We start from the raw sequence: 9800 nt of genomic DNA, 5'->3' as shown, positions 1-9800 counted from the left end.
GAATAGTAGAATCCACAGCCTTTATTTAAACTCTGTGACTGGGAGCTATTCTATTTATTTCATCACGTTCCTAAAATTAGCCCTGAAGCTCTATGATGATTAAGGTATCTCCTAATAATTTTTTCCATTCAGTGACTTTGATACAATAAATGATCTTTGAAATCCATATTTTTTTACCTTACTTTCCTAGTCAAGGCACTCTTCGTTTTTTGTTGTTGTTTGTTTTGATCTGATGTTACTATTGGTTTGATCAGTTGCTCACAAACTTGACTTCAAAGATATTAACACAGAACATGCTCCAGTATTCTATACGATATATACATCCTTTATTAGTAGTTTTTGAGTTTTTGACTAAATCATAGACAATCCCTCATCTCAGAATCAAGTTTTTTAATGTGTTAATTTTTCTGGCTCAATGATCTTTAGGTCAAGTTGGATAACTGCTTCAGGCTTTCGTTTTTTTTTTCTTGAATCTGTTTTCATGTGTCCTCATAATTCTGAATCCTATGGGTACTGTGAAAGAAACCTATAAATGATGGTCATAAAGACCAAACCAAGGGGGAAAAATCTCTTCCTGAATCATATAACTGTTAAATCCAACCCAATGGTGTTGGAATATACATGTTATCCAAGGGAGGAAACATTTACAAATTTCCATGACTGAAAAATATAGATGATTACAGGAGGCAGTAGTTGGAAGAACAGTGCAATCTATTATAAATCTTATCAGTGAGATTCTATCAGCTCAAAGCTAAGTGTGTCTCTCTTTGAACTTCTTTTTTCCTTCTCTTCCTTAAAATATTAATGTGAAAAATCCCCCTGTCAAGATATTTCATCAATTAACTTCCGATACTTTCTAATAAATCACCACATAGATCTCATACCATTTAACAGTAAATATGTTTTTCTAATGAGTTTTCACTTGGCTGGGACAGTTCTACTTGAGACGATGGGAACGTGAGGCAGCGAGACTAACTTTCTATGTATAATTAATGATTGAATTAAGTGGGGGAAGTAGTGTGTATTTTCAATATATTCTTTTCTTCCATCTAAGTTAGCTGTATAAGAAGGCTATCACAAGAAATATCAGACTGAGTGCATGTTGTGCCTATTAATATTTCATTGGTCAATATATTACATAGCCAAAACTAGAATGAAGGGAAGTGATAAATTCCTTATAGTATAAAGCTATCATTGATCATCACTATCACATTTGGATATTTGCTTCCAGCATATCCTAAATCTGTGTTAAAATTTTTGTTGCATTTAGTAAGAGGGTTTTCACTTGGTTGGGACAGTTCTGCTTGAGGTGGCAAGAATGTGAAGCACTTAATTTGGGCCCAGAAAGATAGTACAGTTGGTAGGATATTTGCCTTTCACATGACCAACCTCCATTTTATCCCAAGCACAACATATGGTTCCCAGAGCTCACCAGGAATGATCCTTTTAACACAGCCAGGAGCAAGGTCTAAGTATGGCCGGGTATAGGCCTCAAACAAAAGAAAACAAAAATACAAATAAAAACCTGAATTTATAGACTCCCTATGCAGTCTGTTTTAAAAGGACAGTTATTTGCTGTATATACACTCACTCTCTCTGATGTACCTTGTCATGGCAACTAGCTCATGCTTTCAAATTTATGTGTTAAACTTTTTGGACCAGTACAGCAAATTCATTAGGTATATTTCTGGTATGAGGTTTGATCAGAAATTTCACAATTACATATTACAGTTAATACTTTTTATAGGTCCTGATAAAATTACTTTTCCAAAATTCAGTGTATATATTTTAGAATTGCTTAGGATTGGTTTGCTATAATGCCTGCTCTTCACTTGATCACTTGACATCCTGTTATTCATCCATTTGCTGGAGCGGGTGCCAGTAATGTCTCTACGTCCCTGTCGCATGCTAGTGTAGCCCAATGGCATCTGCTCATTATAGAAACACGAAGAGCCTCAAACCGATCGTTCAGGGTCTTGACGAAGAAGTCTGACCATGTTGTAGATGGGCAGCCACACAATCTTTTGATTCCCGTGGAATCCATTTGGTAATGGCTTTAGTCCAGTGGTCGTCTGCAAATCTCATTATGTGTCCAGCCCATCTGATTTTCAATGCCTTGGCAAACGAGACAGCACCCTTGGTTCTTGACAATCGATGGAGGTCAGAACTCCAGATTTTTTCTCTCTTTTGAGTGAAGCGGGTTACTCCAAACATAGCTATTTCGATTTCTCTTTGGGAGACCCAAATAGTGTTCTCATCCTCTTTTCACAGGGCCCAGGTCTCTGAGGCGTATGTTAATGCAGGAAGAACAGTGGATTTGAAGAGGTGTACCTGGAGCTGGAGGTTCTTCATCTTCTTATCTATTTCTTTGATGCTCTTGAAGGTGTTCCAAGCCACTCTCTTCCTCCTGCGTAACTGAGGTGCCAGGTTATTCGTCATGTTAACTTCTTGACCTAGGTACACATAACTGTTGCATTCGGAGATGTTCATTCCATTGAGAGCAAATGGAACGTCAGGAACAGGACTGTTTCTCATAAACACTGTCTTTGTGAAATTCAGGTGTAGTCTTATCTTTCCACACTCAGGGTTGAATTTGGCCAGCATTTGTGCTACTAGGTTAATGTTTGGTATTATTAGAATGATGTCATCAGCAAAGCGGAGGTGGTATAGTTGCCGACCATCTATCTTCACTCCCATTCCTTCCCATTCCAGTCATGGCATGATGTTCTCGAGGGTGGCACTGAAGAGTTTTGGTGAAACTCTTGGGCAGAAGAAAAAGAAGCCACTTTGAGTTAAAACATTGTAGAATTAGGGTAAGAGGACAAAAGCCTTAGAGACTGAAGGTCATTGGTATTGGCACTGCAATAGTCAGTTAACTATGAATCTTTTTTTTGTCAACAAATCTAATTGTAACACTTTCCAACAATTTCCCGAGAATCACAGTTTCTGCTTTATTGAGTTTCCAAGTCCTCTATAAAATGTTGTTTCAGTTGCTAAAGAAGCCAGATGAATAGAGAATTCTAGGAAATGTAACAGTTTCAAAGTATGGTGGAACTAGTGAACAGCAGAAAATCTAGTAAATCATGCCATCACAAATGTGTAAAGATAAAAATTGATAGAGGTTTGACGGTTGATTTCCTTATGATGAGTTTCTTATGCAACCTGAATTAAAAAGTAATATTTATATATCAAAGATCAGGACATTAATCTGCAAGTAAATGAACTAAAAATGTAATTATAAGACACATATATGAACATCTCTAAAAGACATTGAAAAGAGTTTTATTTAAAATCACCATACCAACTGCATAATACAAATGAATCCAACATTTTATAAAAATGAAGATCAAGCATAATACCACCAATATACCAAAATAACTTTATAATTTTTTTATTATTTTTAATATTTTAATAAATTTATTATTTAATATTCTTACTCTATATTAAATTTTATGCATTCATTTTTTAATCTATCAATCTGTTATTGGTGTCAGTATATGTATTATATAGATAGTTTTTGTCAATAATAATGCAAAGAAGCAATGATTTGGAAAAAGTCGGCTTAATGTATTTGTATAAAGATGATAAGTAATGATATGATAATTCTTAATACATTGGAGACTATAAAATGAAATAGCTATAGAATGTGATTCTTATTAATCTTGACTAGTGAGGTCATGAGTTGCAATCCAGTTTTATAAGCAAAATCTTAAGGGCAAACAGAGCAAAGAATTCTTGGGGCTGGAGATATACTGAGGCAGTAGCATTTGGTTGGCCTTTTGTGGGCTGAACCCTGTCTGATATGGGATCTACAGCATCCTTTGTGCATCGCCAAGAGTAATTTATGAGTGCAGAGCCAGAAGTAACCCTGGAGATTCGCTGGGTCTGGACCCAAAGCAATATCAAAAGAGCAGAGAAAAAAGAGCAGAGAAAAAAGGGCAGAGAAAAAAGTAGAATAAATACTGAAAAGTTAAGAATATTTGAAATACATGTAACCAAATGAATATTATCCAGATTAAGTAACATTTAGAATACAGAAGCAACTCTATAATGAAATAAAGTCTCCCACTCTAGAAAGCAAAGCCAGCTCTGGTTCATTACCTGGTCCTGCATACAGCGCCCCCTCCAAACCATAAGCACCCCCAGAGGTCACTGGAGCACAGAGCCACATACAACCTCTGAAAGTTGCTGAGTAACAATACCCACTCCCTCGGAAAAAATCATTCTAACCTATGCTTTTCTTTTCATTTTGGTTTGCTTTTGTTTTTTTTTGGGCGGGGCCCACCAGTGGTGTTCAGGGCTTACTCCTGGCTTTGAGCTCCCGAATCACTCCTGGAAGACCCCAGGGGCAATATGTGCTGCCAGGGATTAAAGTGGGCTGAACCAACTTCAAGCAAAAGAAGCATCCTACCAGCTGTACTATTGCTTTTGCCCCCATCATTTTAAGTAATACACCATTTACATTAGCATATTAAATTGTCTGAGGTGCTTTGTAATAAATATTCCATTTAAGTACATTTAAACTTTTAAGTACTAAATAAGTTTGATTAAATCACATTTTCATTGTATCCATTTCTTATGCCCAGGGTGGATGTCCATATACTATCAGAATTGTTTTAATTCTTTGATTAAGAAATTTATGTATCTGTATTAAATCTGGATTTTCAGCTTATTTGTTTCTAGCATAGTATCCTCTTTGGTGTGTGTGTGTGTGCATGTATGTGTGTATATATACATATACACATATGTATAATGACCTCGATCACCCACATTGTGACATTTAAACCTCAGCCCACTCTAAATTTGAGACCATTTTTGTGGAGTTATAATCTAAATTTCACTTTCAACAAGAAAAATATGTTTGTTAATAAATCATGTTATGTAGATTTCCTCCCACTAACAAACTTTTTTACATACCTATTTTAGTACCAAAGATGTTTTTGCCACAGTTGTTTTATGTTTTCAGTGCTAGCAATTTTACACTAAAATTCACATTTTCATCTGTTTTGAGTTTCTGAACTTTGTCAGTAATGTAAGTGATAGTCTAGGTATGGTTAGATGAATGAGTCAGAAAAAGCATATTTGGGGATCACAAGTGGAAATAGCTCTGATGAAAGCTAATGGGTAGATATTGACATGAAACGTTCAAAAGATAGTATAGCTATTTAGAGCAGTACCCGAGCACTCTGAATGGGTTTAGCACCCCGTTCCCATCTTTCCTGACACATGAAAAATTAGCTTGATTTTCCTTCTGATATATTTTGAATTATTAGAAATTTACAGACTTACTTTACACGGTAATAGTGTCAGTATTCCTTTTGTTAAATTCCTTGGCTATTCTTCCATCGCATAATTTCCTTTGCCTAATCTATTTAATCTATTTGTTAAATTAAAGCCAAATTGCATTATGTTCCATTTATATATTAGTTTAAGAAGACCAGAATCTTTATAATATGATAAACTGCCATAGTATTTTTATTTTGTTTTGTTTTGGGGCCACACACAGTAGTCCTTAATCACTATTCCTGGCTGTGTGCTCAGGATCCTTTTGGTGTGGCTTGAGAGGACAATATGGACAATACGGGGTACCAGGGACTAAATCTTAGTTAGTTGCAAGCAAGGCAAGTTCCCTACATGCCGGCTGCTACCTCTCCAGCTTAGCCATTCTAATTTTGTATTATATGCCCATATTTTTTATATTTTAGAAAATATCTTGTGATGTTTCATAATATTAAAAATTAAAATTATCATCAGTAATGCTAATTAACATTTATTTTGTGTCATATGTTGTATGTTTATTACATTCATTCACTTAATTATATTGCATATTTTTTCCACTTAATTAGGAATTTAAAAATAAGCAATCATATCTTATGAATATGATGTTATAATACTTTCTTTTGTTCCCCATTAATTTACTATCTTTTATTTTTATTCTCTTATTATTTAACTAGAACTTGCAGCATGATATCAGATCAAGATAATAAGAATCTATGATTTGTAATCCTCTTGACAAGTGATGCTTTTATTTATTTATTTATTCTTTGAGGCCTCTCCTGATTCTCCACCAAGCAGGCCAACCATTGAATGGTAGGACCTGAGGGTGCAATGTGGCCAGACCCTACCATACCAGAAATTACTTGGGGCCAGTATGGGGGTGCTCAGGAGACATCCAGTGTCACGCCTTTCAGGAGTCATCTTCAGCATACCAGTGGTGCTGAGGATAGAACCAAGGTCAGGTGCATGCAGGACCTGTGTCTTCGCTTCTGTACTATCTCTCCAGATAATAATGTAATTGCTTTGTGATGTGTGTAATTCCCAGTAGTGCTCAGAGTATCAGTGTCATCCCTGTAGTAGGGACCCATCTGTTGCTCTGGGATGATGCCATGCTTGGAGGTTACTATGGCCACAGTAGGCAATCTCCAGCAGTCACCAGGGCAACAGCTGGAATTTCTCAGTGATGTGTGATGGGAACCAAAATCGTGCCTCAAACATACCAGGCCTTTCCCCAACCCCAAATTATTTGTTGTTTTGGAATTTCAGAAAATTACATTTATAGAGTTGTACATGTGTGTAAAAATTTCTTTCATTCCTTTACTTTTTAAAGGTGTTTGTATTTAGAAAGATTGCATTCATCTGGGGACCATAAAGTAACAAAATAGGAGACTAACACCCAAGAGTGGCCAAGATTAGTAGCAGGAATTTTGCTCCATGGCTTGGAGGCCAGCCACACATGGTAGGGAAAAAGGGAGCTCAGATAGAGAAGGGAGCACCAAATAAAAGGTGTTGGGAGGATCCTCCCAGGATGGGAGAAGCATGCTGAAAGTAGACTATAGACCAAACATGATTGTCACTCAATGCCTCTTTTGCAAACCACAACACCCAAAAGGAGAGAGAGAACAAAAAGGAATGCCCTGCCACAGAGGCAGGGTGGGATGGGGAGGATGGGGGTGGGAGAGATACTGGGACCTGTGGTGGTGGAAAATGAGCACTGGTGGAGGGATGGGTACTTGATCATTGTATAACTGAAACCCAAGCACAAAAATTTGTAAGTCTACAACTGTACCTCATGGTGTTTCACTAATGAAAATTTTTAAAAATTTTCACTACAGATTAAAAAAAATAAAGGTGTTTGTATTGAACAAAATGCTTATATTTCTAATATTTTTATATGGAAATGGACTACTTGAAATTTTTCCAGAGTTCTCATATAATATGAAAAATCCACATATGATTTTTAAAAGTATAAATAAATGCTAGATACAATTATTTTAGTATTTTTATATAAAAGCTAATGATTTCTATTGTTGTGCTCTTTCAGTGTGGTCTATGTTTGTTAAGATACTATCTATTAAAAACCATTCAAAAGGCATTCCCTTGTCTATTAAATTTAATATTAGAAATTTTTGGTTCCACATGTCTTCTATATTAAATATTTTACTAAGCTATTATTTTACTCTTCCCCTTAAGTGTATCATAATTTACTTTCAATATCTATTTTATAATCAGTTTATTCACTGCAAACATTTTTACTTTGAGCTCTGTACTACTACCTAAGTGGCACCATAATTATTTTCACTATGGTTTTAGTGATCTGTGTGTTTAAGTTTCTTGCATTGTGGTTGTCTTATGTTGAACATCTGGTGGAATGTGATTTTCTCAAAAGAGACTGTTGCAAGTGACAGGAAGTAACAATGCCAAGCTAGGACAACAGCATAGCTTCATTTCTGCAGTTTTCTATGGGTCAGGACAGTCAAATTCATAAATTCACCTCTGTCTGGGAATGAGTCAAAAGTCAGTGACTTTCAATAATTCATCACGACCTCCAGCTTTGGATGCTATCCTCCTATTATTAAATTGTAATTTCAGGTCAGTTTTAATTCTTTAACTCAATTTATTTGTAGAGTTAAAGAATATCTATCTTTCATTGTTTTACTTAGGTGATTGCTTTGATTCTACCATGTTTTCTTCTTTTGTTCTATTTTCTGGCCCATCCCTGGCAGTATTCAAGGATCAGTCCTGGTGAGACTCAAGGGACAATATACAGTGCCAGGGATCAAACGTAAATCGACAGCATGCAAGACAAGAACCTTAACTGGTGTATTATCTATATGACCCACAACTATCGTATTCTCTAGTTGACATTCTTTGTAACAAATATTGACTTACATAAATGTCAATTTTCTAATTTATTGAGATTTTCTTTGTGATCTATGATCTACTTTTATTTTTAATTCTGAAGAAAATTGGTTTATTGAGCTGTTCAGTTTCTCTGATTTTATTTATTTTCCTCTATTTTACCTAAATATTTAAAACTCTTCAATTATGTGAAATATGCATGGTTTATTTTATAGTCATTACCATAAGTGCCTTTATATGTAATGAATTTAAGTTATTAGGCATATAAATATTTTAAAGTTTAATTTATCCATATCCTTTAACTTTTTATCTTAAAACAACATGTCAGGAAATGCAGTAACACAATGTCCATAAATCCTATCTAATAATAAATCTAAAACCTTTGCACCACATCTATCCTTTTCTTATACTCTCTATGAAGTATTTGTTATTTCTATTCCCATAGAATTTTAACCCCTGAGTTGAAAAGTGGAGACATTCAACTCTGTTTAGAAAACAGGAATGCTATTGCAATCAATATTATATTCTATATAGCCCTATGTTTTTTTTTATTTCAATGTGGGGCTCCCCAGCAGACTTCAGAGGGTTCTAGTGCTGCCTGGCCTAACTATGGCAACTGTGCTATGTTGAGATCTAACACAAGGCCCCACAAATTCAATGAATAAACCAGAACTCTTTACACTATCTTCCCAGCCCTAATCAGCCTCCAGTTTTACTTCTAGAACCAAATGAAAGAATTTCCAGACTTCTTTATAACTGAAACAAGAAATAGCTTATGACTTTGAATTATAATTTGTTTGGTATCATCAACTGGTGAAAATGACTAGAAATTATGAAAAAATAAAGGTAATATATCTGCTATTCAAAGAATGAAAGAGCGAAAGAAGAAGAATGAAAGAAAAGAAAAGTGAGAGAAAAGGAAAAAGAAAGAAAGAAAGAAAGAAAGAAAGAAAGAAAGAAAGAAAGAAAGAAAGAAAGAGAGAGAGAGAGAGAGACCTGTGTCTTGGATGTGGTTTTCCATCATTACTAAGAGTGACCACTGATTACAGAGCCAGAAATAGATCCTGAGTACAGCTGACTATATCCCCCAACCCAAATTAATAAATAAGTACATAAATAAATAAATAGTAGGAAAAATATAGAGATGTAGGGTCCTTAGTCCTTTATGTGTAACTCCATTTAGGAGCTATCTATTGCCCATGTTATGTGGGAAATATAAATTTCCATATTCTGAAAGTCATGGTACTTCTTAATTTAGATAGGTAGACTTGCTTACTCAGTATTATTTTTTATATAGCCTTGAATTTGTGGAAGTTATTTCTGTTGCCCCTGAAGTGATCACACAAGTGGAAGTCTCATTGCCTGCTAGCAGCCACAATTCCAGGAGAGACTTGTATAATCTGATTTTCAGATAGCAGACCTTCCGACAGCAAATTTCAGAAATGTCCCAGAAGGCAGGTAAGCAACATCCACCAGCAGCAAATCTACAGAGCACCAGCAAAGAAAGTACAAACTGTCTGCTGAATTTTCTACAAAAAGATCTTACTTGTTTGAAAGCAAGTCAAAGTGCCTTATTTTGCTTTTGTTTTGTTTTTTATTCTTCAAATTATATCCTTTCTTAGCTTCGGATATTCAGTATTTCTATGGAATACCTTGGTATA

This window comes from Sorex fumeus, unplaced genomic scaffold, assembly GCF_029834395.1.
Source record: "Sorex fumeus unplaced genomic scaffold, SorFum_2.1 ptg000037l, whole genome shotgun sequence".
In the NCBI taxonomy this organism is placed as follows: Eukaryota; Metazoa; Chordata; class Mammalia; order Eulipotyphla; family Soricidae; genus Sorex; species Sorex fumeus.
The sequence above is the reverse complement of the archived record's forward strand: the minus strand, read 5'-3'. Positions refer to the sequence as shown.